Source organism: Erigeron canadensis, chromosome 6 (genome assembly GCF_010389155.1).
Source record: "Erigeron canadensis isolate Cc75 chromosome 6, C_canadensis_v1, whole genome shotgun sequence".
NCBI classification, from domain to species: domain Eukaryota; kingdom Viridiplantae; phylum Streptophyta; class Magnoliopsida; order Asterales; family Asteraceae; genus Erigeron; species Erigeron canadensis.
The window spans coordinates 7,517,994-7,534,101 of NC_057766.1; the positions used below are offsets into that span (position 1 = coordinate 7,517,994).

General features: G+C 32.4%; 1 long non-coding RNA gene across 9 annotated transcripts; it reads left to right on the forward strand.

The window, feature by feature from the left end:
- Nucleotides 1-12,522: 12,522 nt before the first annotated feature.
- Nucleotides 12,523-15,600, forward strand: LOC122605250. Of its 9 annotated transcripts, none has more exons than XR_006324567.1 (9): nucleotides 12,523-12,796; nucleotides 12,888-12,973; nucleotides 13,327-13,392; nucleotides 13,483-13,629; nucleotides 13,957-14,025; nucleotides 14,196-14,281; nucleotides 14,574-14,772; nucleotides 14,868-15,021; nucleotides 15,302-15,600. It is a non-coding gene; the product is annotated as an uncharacterized LOC122605250 (long non-coding RNA). The 9 variants fall into 9 exon arrangements; XR_006324564.1 differs by lacking the exon at nucleotides 14,196-14,281 and adding an exon at nucleotides 14,371-14,475; XR_006324570.1 differs by having other exon boundaries at nucleotides 13,967-14,025.
- Nucleotides 15,601-16,108: the final 508 nt, after the last annotated feature.

The following is a 16,108-nucleotide window of genomic DNA, read 5'->3' on the forward strand; positions in this document are numbered from 1 at the left end:
GTACAAGGCATGAACAGGTTGCTTTCTAACGGTTTTTGCTATGTACAGATTGCGATGAAGGGTGTGTTTGGAAGATCGCTTTGATGAAAATCTGAAAAATTTCAGGAACTTAGCTGAAATCTGGAATGGATTTTAGCCCGACCCATAGTTAACCCATTTTATTTCACTATATAAAGGGGTTTTTCTTCGTTCTATTTTCACAACGAAAATTACTCTTATTTTCACCGACCAAAACCCTAAAAACCCCAAAATCTTTTCTTTTCTCTCTATCTACTTCTTTCCTGATTTTTTTGCAAACGTGATAAGTAAGTTTTTGATCTTATTTTCGTCCACAAAAACGATCTAGGTTTATATATATATCGATTGATCTATATATATATTATTCTTGTGATCATTAAACTGGTTTACCCAAACGAATTAGATTTGTGAAAACGAACTTAGATTTTAGTTCGAACGAAGTTAGATTGGTAGAAACGAAGTTAGCTTTCGATTATGCCTTACGAACTTAGAATTTAGTTGATAAGGAACGAACTTAGCAAGGCTTCACGAACTTAGTTTCTTAGCAATGCTTACGAAGTTAGTTTCTGCAAACGAACTTAGATTTCGTTTATAAGTTACGAACTTAGAATATAAGTTATAACTTACGAACATGCATGTCCAGTTCAGACCTACGAATTTAGACTTCGTTAGGTGAAAACTTCAGTTTAGTTCTTACGAATTTAGGATTATCTTCGTTCCTTTATAGCTTACGACTTAGATTACATCTTCGTTCCTGTATACTTAACGAATTTAGTGACTATTTTCGTACAGTTTATAATTTATGAACTCAACTTAACGAATAATTTTGTGCAGTTTTACTTTACGAAATTATTGATTAGGTCTTTAAGTCTGCAATTCATTTACCGTGCTTATTTTATATTTGTTCGATATTGTGATTTGTTTTGCAAATGGCTCTCGCTCCGCGTCAGTTTGTGAAGAAACATAATCTCGCACTTAATCTTGATCCGGATCAGCATAATAGCGAACATTTTCATGAGATGTTTGATTACATCGCTCGATCGAGATTATTTTTTGCTTCTGTGATTCGCCTAGACTTGTTAGGCAGTATATAGATCCTTTTGGTCAACTGCTCATGAAGTTATGTTGAAGGACATAGTTTGTACGTGCTACTGTTGGAGGGATTACATTTGACTTCAACGCTGCAACGCTTCGTACTGTTTTGCATTTAGGTGCAGAACCAGAGGTAGAAGCAGAGGAAGAAGTAGAGTTGACGTATGAGTTTGAACTTCTTCTTAGATGTTTTCAGAGAATGGGGTTTGTCGGCAAGGTCAAACTTCTTTTGATAAGAGTGGTTTTCAGGGAAGATGGAGATATCTTGCGTATGCATTGCTCGTGTGTTTGAGCAATCGCAAGGCTGGTTTTGATCAACTGTCTGCTCAGACTGCGTCGCAGATGGTTGCATTAGTGTATAATCGACCTATCCTTTCTCGAGATACTTTTATCTGGAGTTTCTTGATCAGATTAATGCCAGGGGGAGGAAGAGATTTCTCTTATATCCTCGGTTTGTTATGGCCATAGTTAGACATTTCTGTCCTAACTTAGTGTATGACCAAGGTCCTCGCTACGTTCTTCATGCTTGCCTTCGCGTTTTTGCTGATCTTGAAGCAAATACATGTAATGTGGCTGGTCTTAATGATCCACCACTTTTTGGTCACTTGATTAATCCAAACTATCGATCTCGTCTTAAGAATGATATGTTTGTGGATGATAATGATGAAGATTTTGATTCTGATGACTCGGAAAGTTCTGAGAATGCTTCTGCTAATGATTCTAATGATGATTCGAGTGATGATTCTGATAGTTCTGATGATGGGAATGATGAAGGTGTAGCCGATAGTTCAGACGGTTTTGCTGCTGCAACCGAGACAGACACAGATGAATCTGCAAGTGTCGATGATGCCCTCGGAATGAGCGTTGAACTAAGTTGGTTCATGATGTGCTTTGCTGCTTCCGAAGTGAATCATGCATGTATGCTACTGTTTCTGATTTTGCTCACTCCGTTCATGATGCACATAGCCTATTCCTGACGTGCTGCTCAGATTGATCCTGATGTTGCTGCTCAGAATGATTCTGAACTGCGTGGAATTTTTGACGATAGGAGGATCCCGTGAACAGAGCCAGTTCGGTTAGTCCGGTGAAATGGACAGGGGGTGCTGATCTTAAGTATACCAGAACTAAGCGTAGACGTGTTGCTGAAGCTACTTCAGTAGTGATTCCTGATCCTCCAAGACCAACTGCTGCTGTTATTCCTGCTGTTTCTCAAGCACAAGTATTGCGTCCTTTGGTGGCTCATTCCTTATCCTACAGACTTTCTTCAGATTCTTCGCTTGTTCGTCGTGTTGATCTTCTGGAGACTCAGGTTCGTACTTTGGAGTATGATCTCACCGATACCCGAGCAGCCTTGACATTTTTGATCAACTGGGTCAAGAATCAAGGGGGAGAAGTTCCTGAAGAGATTTGTAGATTGTCAGCGGTTCAACCAAGACGTCAGAATGACGATGATGATGCTGATAATGCTGGTGATAGGAATGATTCTCGCCCAGTTGAAGACAAAGGAAAGGGTGTAGAGATTGAGGGGGAGACAGGAGGTGATACTTCTCATGTGGTCCTTCTGTGTTGGTGATGGTCCTTCTGGTGTTCCTCGTGATTCAGGTTTCTGATTTTGATTATGATAAAGATTATTTAGATAGAATGTATATTCGATTGTATGTAATAAGTTATGACATGTAAATGTAATCTATTTATTTCAATACAATTACATTTCATCTTTATTATAATTATCATGATTATTCTTTGTATTCTGGTGTTCATTTTGTGTAAATCTTAATAGATGATCCAGATTATACAGATTTATTCTTTGATGGTGATGAGCTTGAGGAAGGTGAATTTGTTCCTGAACCAAACCTAAACATATTCAAGAAGCCTTATGGGTTTGATGAAGTTTGGGACTCAATTCCTGAAGATCCATCGATTGAAGAAAGTAGGGTGTTAGATCTGAAGAGATCAGATGTTCGGGAAAGAATGCTTCAAGTTCCATTCAGTAGCCAAACTAAAGTTTTACACGTTGTTGTATATGCTAAGAATGGTGATGCATTGATTCCTTCTGATTATGAGATTAACTTGACAAGACCATTCAGTCCAAATGATTTTCCAGTTCCTCTCAGAGATGATGATCCATTACATGTGGTTGATCGACATGTGCCCGAGAGAAGAATTAATGAATAGATAGTCAATAGGGAAACTTGGAAACCAAATTTGTATTGGACTCATATCTCAGACAAAGATGCTGCAAAGTACAAGACAATCATCTGGAGTTGGTTCTATGATGATGAACTGAAGCTGTTTGTTCTTAAAAGACCAGAAGGTTGTTAGTACTTAGCTTGGTGTAAGAGACATTTCAGGAGTTTATGTGAAGAAGACTTACATGAACTTGGAAATAATTGGATTATCAATCCAAGTGATGATGGTTTAGCTGATGTTGTCGGTAAGAATCTTCGTAATGATTTCTGGTTGAGAAAGAACATGAAAGATTCAGACAAACCGCAGTTTAAGATTGAACCAAGACGAAGAAGAAAGAGTGGTCAAGCCAGATAAAACTGTTGAGTATGTTCAACATGACGTCAAGTGTATGATCAAAGTCCCTGCCAAGAAATGAGCACAAGACGTCTTGGACAAGATGGATAATTGGGAAATTGATCGAAACTCTGGTGAAGCGAAGATGTATGCAGACTCGAAGAAGAAGATTTTGTTGAGAAAAGTATATGATCCGATGCAGTTGGTGAACTTCTCAAGAAATGATCTAAGGAAGTTATACGATATAGAATGTTCATTCTTGTCGTTTTGGAAGCATGAAGAAAGCCGTTATCGTAAGATTCTTCAGCTTTGCTTACATGAAGATATCCATGCAAATAGCAGAAGATTGTTATTTGATGGATGACCAGATTTTGAAGACTGAAGAAATCGAAGGTGCTGTTGTCAAGGGGGAGTTTGTTAATGCACGTTGATGTGACAACAGCAACTTAGATTTGATCTGTCTTTTAGATTAAGACATTATGTTACTTTATGTCGTATCTATATATATGTAATTGATAGATTATGGACTTTATGTTTTGGTAATGATCGATTACATGTTTTGGTGTTATATATATGTTATGTATGATGTTTGTTGTGTGTTACAAGTACAAACATAATATGTGTTAGGATTCCTTGTTGATGAAACATTTAGGAATATAACCAAGTCTTACATCTAACGAAGATAAGGAATATCTTCGTTAGAGGCAAACGAAGATAAACTTCGTTTGGTACAAACGAAGATTAACTTCGTTACATGGGCTGGGCTGCTAAGTTCGTAAGAACAAAGCCCAGCAAGCCCAGTTTCGATCTGAAACATATATATACGAATGAATACCCTAAATTGAGGTAACACATTCGACATACACATACACCAGGCGACTAAGTTCGTTCTATAGCTTATAGAAACGAATATAGCATCATACGGCTGATTATTTACTTGATAATTAGCGATATACACGATAACTAATCAAACTAGTTATCTCGTGAGGATTCCGCACTCACGACATAACAATAGACGATCTCGAGAGCGATCTGTACCTATCGAGAGACTCACAAAAATACGACTAGTCAGTCTATAACTAGAATTAAAAGTGATTCACTTGTAGCCGAGGGATCCAGAACCATAGTAACTAGGATGAATTGAACATGAAGCTTAATAATGTCAGACGCGATCCTTTGACTTGGAAACGAGCACTGTGATCACTAAAGGGAATTATATCTGGTCATGGCTTAAGAGCCAGATAATTAAAAGACGAATTAGTAACACAAACCTTAGGTCATTAATGCTTAAAACAATGAATCTAGCGAGAATTTGTTTTAAAGGGTAGTGTGAGTCTAGCGACAGCACTACTAACTAGGCAAAGTGAACCTAACGAGAATTTGAACCGTGATTAAGTTTACAACAGACTAACAAACCAGTAGGATAGTATTTGGTCGCACCATGAGATCGGAGATGCCAAACAAGTATTTTAATTTTATTACTGTTATTTGCTTTTCCTCATTTTAATCTGATTTACGTTGTGTCTTCTGACACGGCCTGCCCCGATAATACCGGATAGATATTGTTAGGTAATAGCTTATTAGGAGTTAGTGACAAACCCCCAAACAAACGAGAATTACACGTACTACTAGATTAGGTAAAGCAATGCGTCACTGCGAACGATCCTGTAACTTACCACTAGGCTATATTACATTGACCGGGTTCTCTGCTCGTTACGTGTGTTTAGGTTAGATAGTTACTTGTACAAATTACTGAAATGGTACCTTACGTTTGCGCCATATTACTGGTTTCATACCTTTCCTTTCGAAATTACGCTGATCATACCCAACGTATGCAAATCTCCACTCGGACCATACTGGAGGCTAACGCCGTCAGCTGGCCGTTAAAACCTCTCCCCATGTGACTTGCACGTGAGGGGTAAATATGTAATATCGCGTTTCCTAATTACTGAAATGGTACCTAACGTTTGCATGATTTTGTTGGTTTCATACCTATATGTTTCTTAATTACTTAAATGGTACATAATGTTTAGTTATTAATTTTTTTTATATTTTTTTTAATTTGTTTTATTTTTCTTTTATAAAAATTCTCCAAAACTTGTTATAATTTAATGAAAATAGTCAAAATGCACCTATAATCCACTAAAAAATAATACCAAATAGTTATTTCATAACAAAATATAAGTTTTAAAGTTCACGAATAACCAAAAATAGTAATAAAGTATCATAAAGATAATGATACTTTATTTAATTGTTTTACCATTACGGTATTTCCGGAATTTTTTCCAAAAAAAAAATTTTCCTCGCAAATTTTTTAAAAATTGTTTTATGATACTTTATTGCTATTTTTGGTTATTCGTGTACTTTAAAACTTATATTTTGTTATGAAATAGCTATTTGATATTATTTTTGAGTGGATTATAAGTGTATTTTGACTATTTTCATTAAATTGTAACAAGTTTTGGAGAATTTTTATAAAAGAAAAATAAAACAAATTAAAAAAATTAAAAAAATAAATAAATTAATAACTAAACATTATGTATTATTTAAGTAATTAAGAAACATATAGGTATGAAACTAGCAATATCGTGCAAACGTTAGGTACCATTTCAGTAATTAGGAAACGCGATATTACATATTTACCCCTCACGTGCAAGTCACGTGGGGGAGGTTTTAACGGCAAGCTGACGGCGTTAGCCTCCAGTATGGTCCGAGTGGAGATTTGCATACGTTGGGTATGATCAGCGTAATTTCGAAAGGAAAGGTATGAAACCAGTAATATGGTGCAAACATGAGGTACCATTTCAGTAATTAACTCTAAATTTAAAGACAAAAAAAAGGCACATCAGTGTGTAGGAAAGTTAATGACTTGCAAAAAATGTTTTAGAAAATCAAGAGTAGTAATATTTATTTCAAAATCTTTTTTCCTAATTACACATATACACAAGTTATTAATTAAAATTTTTTTGGTATTAGTCCATGTATAAAGATACAATAAATAGCAAAACATAAATTAAATTTAATATATTTAAAGTTATATACTTATACGCATGGAAGTTAATTCAAAGGAAAATTATGTGTGTAGAAAAGTTAATGACTAACTTGCAGAAGCTGTTTGGAAAACCAAGAGTATAATCTTCCTTCCTAAATTTTAAAAGCAATTATATGTGGAGAGAACTTAATTATTCATATACATGGAAGTTAACTAGGAAATTATGAGTGTATGAAAGTTAATGACATGCAAAATATGTTATGAAAGTTAATGACATGCAAAATATGTTTTGGAAAACTAAGAATATTGATCTTTATTCATAAATCTTTCTTCCAAATTCCACATATACACAATTTATTAGTTGAAAAATTCTTGGTATTAGTCCATGTATAAAGATACAATAAATACCAAAACATAAATTAAATTAAATGTAATTAATTAAATATATTGGTTCTCATTTTATCTTTTAACTATATATATATATATATATATATGGGAAAAGTGAATATATGGCTATCATGTATCCAAGCTTGGGTATAGATCCCCTCACATATTAATTTTTTAATATTTGTTGTAAAATAAATAAATCACATGGCCCCCATGATTTTTATGGTTTAAAAAAAAGACATGTGAGGGGTTCTATACCCAAGCTTAGGCACAAGATAGCCACATATTCCCTTCCCTCTATATATATATATATATATATATATATTGTTATAGAACTTTTTTTCTTTTTTGGAATTCAATAGTTCATGTTATTCTATACTTTATTTATTATCAGATATATTATAATTAATATGTATGTGCATAATTTAGGGGTGAGCAAAAACCGATCTATAAACCAAAAACCGAAAAAAACCCGACAAAACTGAATCGAAAAACCAAAAACCGAACAAAATCCATTGGTTTGGTTTTCATTTTCTAAAAACCGAACGGATTGGTTCGGGTTTCGGTTTCATATGTCAAAAAAACGATCAAAACCGAACCGAACCGAGCTAAATATATTTTAATTTAATTTATTTTTATATCATATTACATTTATATTTTATATTTATTAATTATAATTTATAAATATTTTAACATATTTAATCTTTTTATCTTTTTAATGTACAAATCTATACAAATTGTATATTTTTAATAAAAACGTGCAGTAAAAACAATTCGTTTTATAAAAGTTATATAAATTTTAACACCTAAAAAATATAATAATTAGTTAATAAAAAGCTTCTCTGTATTTGAGTTTTTATATCATATTTTTTTTCTTAACAATTAAAAGTTAAATTATAACATAATATATAAAAAAAATTAAAAACAAAAATTTATTAAAAACAAACCGAACCGAAAAACTGAGAAACCGAATCGAACAAAAACCGAATCCAATGGTTTTGGTTTTTTAAAAACCGAATGGATCGGTTTTCGTTCGGTTTTAGGCAAAAACCGACCCAAACCGATCCATACTCACCCCTAGTGCATATTATATATTTAATTAGTTGAAAATCTTTAATAGAGATGGTATCTGGGTTGCTTAATAGTTGGAAGAAATGTGAGTCAGTTATTGATTATATAACTTATCAAAGAAAATTGATGATCATGGTAGTTTTTAAATGCTTTCAGTTGTACATCATCAGGTTTGTGTATTTGATGGAGTCTATAAATAGGCCAACGGACCAAATCTTTCACCATCATGACCTTGCAATTTTTATAGTATCTAGCATTGAAAAAACTAACCTCATCAATGGGAAAGGTAACAGAAGTTGCAGGGAAGGATAATGAACCTGTATTTTTGGACCAACTCCTGTTTAGTAGACAAACTAAATATATACTTGGTATAATTTAATTATTCAACAAAACCAAACAATTCAATCATGAAAAAAACTTTCCTTCATCCCCGCACTCCAACGAATAGGTTTTAAGCCCTCGTATAGAATAAAAATAAAGATGTACATAATAAACTAGATCTATACCCGGTCGTTGACCAGGTTCGAAACTATATATACGAAGTGAATATCATCATCAATCCCAATTAAAATTCATCCTACAAAAGAAATTGAGATAATAGAAAATTAGATACATTTTAGATAAACATATTAATAAGCAAAGTTATAACATATTAGATGTATATAATGATTTTGAATATATGTTTGATCTTTCATTATATAGATGTCATTTTTTAGCAACTTAGCATCATTTAAAAGCTTATCACCATCAACCTCATCCTTCAATGAAAAAAGGGTAAAAAAGAGAGTTACAAATTATTCTTTTTTACAAAAAGTATTAATTTACGTAATGTTACTTTTTCATCGCCTAGATCATTAACATTGATAATCTTATGCAATTTCATTGATTTGAGGTTTGCCTTACCCTCTGGTTCTTGTTTTGAATCATTGTTCTTCAAAAAGTTGTTGTCAACATACAAGATGTACTCATTAAAGTCAAATGCATTTTTATTTTTTTTTTGTCACTTTGTTGGTTGGAAAACATGAATGTTGTAACTAAAAATATACTTGCCTTAAATTAATAAGAAGCCATTTGACTGTTATGTTGTAAACGGCTCATTCACGTTTAATTTTGCAATCATGTTTAATATATTTGTATATAATTTCTAAATTTTCTTATTTATAAAACTTTGACTTTGACTTTGTATTTTAATGGTTTAGATTGATTTTTGTTATATTTTCAATGGTTTAGATGAAAACTTAAAATGTTTTTTTCTCTTGGCTATGGTAGCCATTAATATATATAATACGACTACTACTAATTAACAGAGGTTTTAAACGTCTACTTAAATGTAATGTCATTATGAAAACCCGATTGAGCCTAAGGATTTTGCCTATAAAAATACTCGTATCAAAATCAATTTTTTTTTCTTCACATCTAAGTTAAATGGAGTAATAGTTATTTGGCTGGAAATGAACATTTATTTCCATTTTATATTAGAATCTTTTTTGTCATTCATTTGTATTATACTAGTTGCTAAAAAGAACATATACAAAATCAATTCACTATAATTACTATATTATACGACGACATTTTGTGATACGACCTGAGTCGGTCCGGCGATTAACTTGAAGGCTCAACCAATTTGAAGCTACTGGAAGTAAAAACCAGGTCTTAGACCCATGACCATCTATATGCATATTTAAATTATGTTAAGGTTAAATGTTAGTTTATTTGTGTCTTACTTTTTAGTGCTAGAATAATGGGTGTAGAGGGAGATGCCTCCTGCCCATGTTCTGTTGGTTTTTTTTTAAGTAGCAGCAAAAATTATGTATGTGGGTTCACTCTAGCTTTTAAATTGTAATATTTCATTTAGAATGAAAATTAGAAGAAAAGTTGTCAAGTCTCTTTCTCCCTCTCTCTGTCTCTCTCTCTCTGTATTGCTTTGGAGTTTGGCCCACTGTGCAGGCTCTTCTATCAATTTGTTCGACACAACCCAATCCAACTTAATTCAATTTTTCACATTTATTCACAACCCAACCTAAAACAATACTTATTATTATACCATTAAATGTGATGGTAAAGAACAATGCCACCGCTACGTGTTACTGATCTACTAGTTGATTTTAAAGCCCGAATCACTTTTTGAATTTTGACATATCATATTCTTTTTAAGTTTCTTCTTTTTCGATTTTTCTTAGTTTTTTTCACAGATTTTTTTTAAATAGTAACTCGTCTGTGTAGCGAGTTGATATTCGTTCACATCACACCCCGTACTGCTATTCGGATTTTGGCACATTCCATCCCTTTCAGATATATTCTACTACAGGTTGCTTTTTTGTTTTTTCACTCTATTTTCCTTTTTAGTCATCCAATCTTTTTGTGACACACCCCTACCACTATTTATTTTTGCTACATTGGATCCGTTTGATTCCTCAACTAAAATACTGATGTTTTTGTCACATAGGGCTATTTTTTGATTTCTTTTACACTTTTAAACAAACATATTCATGACATGATGATATTTAATTAAACGGTCAAAGGTTTAACGTAAATATACTAAAATAACGAAATCGTTTCAACAGGACAATTGAGACCCCGCAACACGGGTCCGAAGTATACTAGTTATAAGTAATTGATATGGATGGTTGTTGATCTGAATGTTAAGGGTAACCCCTAGTTAACTTTGCTATGATGTTTGGCTCACGAGATCGTTATGTATTAATGATGAAAATGCTATGACATGATGCGAAATGAGTCGCTTGAAAGATTAAAATAGGAGTAAGGCCAATTTGGCTAGAAATTTTAAGGGCTATAAACAGTTCGATTAGCTAGAAATTTCAAACCGTTTTTCGGGTTTTGGTTCGGTTCGGTTAGTTAGATATTTTAACCATTAGTTTCGGTTACCCGAAAAAGTCGGTTAATTTAGGTTTTATTTTCGGTTAACCATTTATTAAATTTATGTTGATAAAAATTTTAAGTTTTCAATTATAATAGTCAATTTACATTGTATTAATTAATTTTCTATGTATAATAGTTATTTAAGTACATTAATATTTTTTTTATAAATAAATATATATGACATCTAATTTTGAATTATTTTTTTCTAACGTTATATTTATGCAATGCACGTTTTCATTTAAGAGTATCATGATTTACTACTTAAAATATATTCTATATGATATTACTAATATTTTTAATAAATATTTTAAACAAAGTTAACAACTTTTCTTAAAAAGAGTATATATATATAAGAAAATTACTTAGAATATTCAAAACTAATCATAGATTGTGAAGAAAGTTAGTAAAATTGCAAATATTTTAGGCAACAAATACAAAGATTTAGCTAAATAGATATGTAAATGATGTATTCATGTACTACATATATGTGTAAATATACATATATACCTATATATATATATGATTATATGTAAGTACATATCAAAATTCGGTTCGGTTAACCGCGGGTAATGAATATTAAAAACCGTAACCGAACCGTTACACATTGGTTTTATTGTTTTCGGTTTTTTCGGTTTCGAATCACGCGATTTGGATCGGTTTTCCGGTTCATTTCTTACACTCCCTTGGCCAAACACTATAACAGGTTGACAAGGTTGGTTTACTTAGTGCAATATGAGAATATTTAACACGGTTAGTCTTAAGGAAATTGTGAATTATTGTACTAGGTGACTTGAAAGGAAAATTGTTATTGAGATGTGTTGATCATATGGCTAAGGTGAGTACCGATGTATATACTACGTAGTACGTACTAGTCTTAATGCCCGTACGATGTACGAATTGATTATAACTATACAAATCCGTCACTTATTATTTATGATGATTTTGGTTTGTGAGTTTTGAATATATGATTGAGAACCTTTGATTGTATGTTCTTCGAAAAGCTAATATATGCCTAATAATTTAACTCATACATAAAAACACATTAAAATTGAAATGGTGAATATACGTGATATTAGAGAATGTTTTTGTGTGTACATCTATCAGTAATAATGAGTTTTATGATATAAATTAGAAACATAGTTTGAATAGGATTCTTAATTTAGATAGAATTATTATTTTTAAATATTATATTATAGTTATATTCGTATTAGATAAGGATTATTATTACATATTTAAAAACTAACTAAATTTTAATCTCCCCTTTCATACTAAAGGAGAGATATCAAGTGACATCACATTTCTGTGTTGTCGATCACAAAGTGTTGTCACATCGGAAATATGATGTCAAGTGCTAGGTAATTTTAGATGTATTTAGTGTGTGTGGGGTCGTATTTGGAAGGAGAAAGAGAAATGGTGAGAGTAGTATGTCAAGCAGAGGGAGTGAGAGGGTTGTTTGGGCGGGACTTGTTTTTCAAATAAAGTTGGGCGGGAGACTATGTGTAGGATTTGTGTCTTAGCTTCTTTTGGAAGCTTTTTACTCTCAGACCCACAAAAGTATCTCTCTCCATTTTTTCCACATCTATTGATTTCATAGATTAGATAAACAAAAGAAAGAAAGAAAAAAAACATCCGATCCTCTATTTCCATCTCCATCTGAACTCCATCTATCTGATAGATCTGAATTATTGAAGACCAAAGCCAAATCTGATTTGTTGGAGACCAAACCAAATCCGGTTTCAAAGAAGGATTGTCATGGAGAAACCAAAGTGGGTTTGAATACTATTTTAGATTTTCACTCTTGGAAACAGACCATCTCGATGAGGAAATAACAAGGTACAGAATCATTGTTAATCAAATTGGGTTTTGATTCAATTTTTGATTTTAATTTCAGAAAGCTTGAAAATTTATTGACTTGAGTTTTCAGGGGATATATTTTTGTAGGTCTGATGATATGATTCATATATGAATGATGACGATATAAAGTGTTTTTAAAAAGGAAAAATTCACCAGGTACCTTCTTTGTTGTATTATTCTTAAAAAATTGGTTATATGATGTTTTAGTTTTGATTTATGGAATTATTATATAGTGTTTATCAAAAAAGCTAGGAAAAAAGTTATAATTCAAGTTTGGATTCAAGTTTCTCTGTTCATGAAAGCGGAATCTATCTCAGTTTTGTGATAAAAGTTATTTTTACTAAATGATATTACTATAAAAATTCAGTTGCGTAATAACTATTGGTATTGTGAAAAACCATTAATCAAGATTTAATTGATGTCTTCAATCTCTTCTATAACCTAAAAATACCAGATAAGATCTAAAGTTTGTTGTGGCTTTACTCTTATTTTTTCTTTTATATGGAAAGTTGGTGCAGGGAAGCAAATAGAAAGAAATTTTTTAGGCAAAAATTTAATGCATTTATCCACTTCAGGTAAGAATTTTCAGATTTTAATTTAGGTTTTTTTCCAGAAATTATATTATTATAAAGTTGAAAACTTATGTTATTTTTACATGTTTTGAGATAATTATTGTGTAGTTGATTGGAAACAAAAGTCTGGTCACTCTCCGACCGGTAGATGGCAAACAACTTCCGGCACGTCCTGTTACCAGAAGCTTTTGTGCACAATTACTCGCCAATGCACAAAAAGAAACAGCCAAAAACAAGAAGGTATAATAACCCTTTTGCAGTCTTTCTTGATTATAAGTATAAAAAATCTTTGTTATTCAAATATTTGTTAGATTAGAATATGGTTTTCTTTTGTTATGTAAAATTCGGATTAAAAGATCAATCTTGCAAACCCATATTTGTTATTCAAACTTTCTTGAATAAAAAGATTAAACATTGTTAATATCTAACATTCTTAATTGTATTTTTACTCGGAATACCGAATAAAGATTGTTAAAGATTGTATTTTTACATTCTTGATTGTATTTATACTTGGTTATCGCAACAATATAATTGAGGGAATGAATGCTGATTTTTATGCTATCCTAGGGTCTTGTAGTTGGTGCAGTCGTGTAATAGATCCGTCAAGAAAGAACTATGAGCCATTTTCAAGGAAAGGTGAGGGTAAAATTATTAAAGAGTTGTAGCAAATGGGAAGTGTATAATCCCTCCTATTATATAAAAATAATAGGAGGGATTTATTAGGAGAGAGTTGTAGCAAATGGGGAAAAAAGGAACCTGATTATCAGCTTTAAACTAACATGAGCTTTTAACTTATGTACTTGCAGGTTGGAACATATTGATGAAATTCTGTGTTGCACGTCTTTCAAGCTATTTACATGTAGAGCATCAAAGGATGCATCAAATGCAATACGTATCTTTCTTTTTTCCACGTATAGATGACAAAATGGTCCTTTATTAATACATGTCTTGTGCAATTGTGATTCCCAACCAACCAAGCAGCAAGATAGAGGGGGTTGGGCGCCTGTGGACTAGGTTGCTCACTGTGATTATGCATGTGCATTACTATTGTTTTTGTGCGTGTATGTGATTGTAGATATATATGTGGTTAGTGTCTGTGTTCATTTGCATAACAATTTGCTTATTAAAAAGTGTATTTTATGTTGTTCAGAACTGTAATGACACACAACAATTGTATATTGCAGTGGTATCGAGGTTAACCAAGGATTTAGTGGAAACATGCAGAATATGCAATCCTCAGTTCATATATTTAGAGGACTTAAACCCAAAGCGGTTTTTGACAAGCCCATCTGCTGGAGTACTCAATGATGGTCATGATTATGCAAATTCAGACCTTATTCTGACTGTGAACTAGGCCTTGGTGAATTCAGAAACTCATAGAAGGTTGACACTGTATTGCTGTAACGTTGTTGGTTGTGTTTGGTTCTATTGGTCAAATGTTTGGTATCACATATGCTATATTGTTGTGATGATTTCAGATATATTGTAAAAGACATACATGGGCAGGGGACATTTGGGCAGGTTGCTAAATTCGGGGTTGCAGAACTTGATTGTTTCGTTGCTGTGAAGGTCATTAAAGATCAACCTGCTTGCTATCAGCAGGCCCTGGTCGAAGTGTCCATTCTGACAACGGTAAGTGTTTTCTTATGGTCAGGGTTTTGAGTTTAGAATGATATAGGTTTAGGGGGTGTATGAATCTGCGTTTTGGAACCTATTATCTGATAATGTTTGGATAAAAATTTTCAGCTTTCTATGATATGATCTGATCATGTTGGGGTCAAATAATCACTTTTGAATAATTAGTTCCATAGTAGCAGTAACAAAAAATGATTATCTAAGGGTAGACCTATGATCAGCTTATTCTTTTAACCTAATAAATTACACTGTTTTGTTTTTATTTGTTGGATTGCAGGATATACACACGCATTCTGTTCGTAGTCCACTTGCAACAACCGTGGAGTTTGTAAGATTATAAATGCTTCAACCTGAAAGGTATATAATACAATAGTAGAGGTGGAGAAATGGATGGGTCGTGTAATGGGCGAATATAGGTTCAGGTCATAACAGGTAGTATCTAAGCTGGGGTAGGCTGAGTTGAATATGTTGAAACACTTATACCAATTTATATTGTATGTGCCGGTTAAAGATCACTTTGTATATATATACAATATTTTTGCGACTTCACAATAACTTGACCATATATTATGTGTATATATGGTATATCTCATAGTTTGTTTTTTAGTTTGTGATTTAAGATTTTGCAGTGAAAAAGTTCGTTGTTAGTGGTCATGGAATTCATTTTATTGGTGCAAGTCACAATGCCTAGATTGAAGTCATATAGAGTCAAACATAGAAGACTTCATAAAAATATATCAATTTATATCCAATGTTATTTCATTATATATCTCATATATATCTCATATATTTACTCTTACATTTACTTAACATAATCAATTAATAAATAACTAATTACATTTAGTTTTTTTAAAAATTACCCGCCTTTTTGGCGGGATAAAAATCTAGTTAATAAACTAAATGACACGTGTTGAGCAAGGATTACCTCACGTGTCGTAGAAAGAAGCCTTCAATCCTGTTTTAGTATATGTTAACGATGGAACGGTGAAGTAACCGCATAGCAATGCGATTTTCTCTTCATGCCACTGAATTCTAATAATCGGTCAATAAAACATTACACTTTGGAAACAGTTACAAAAAGGAG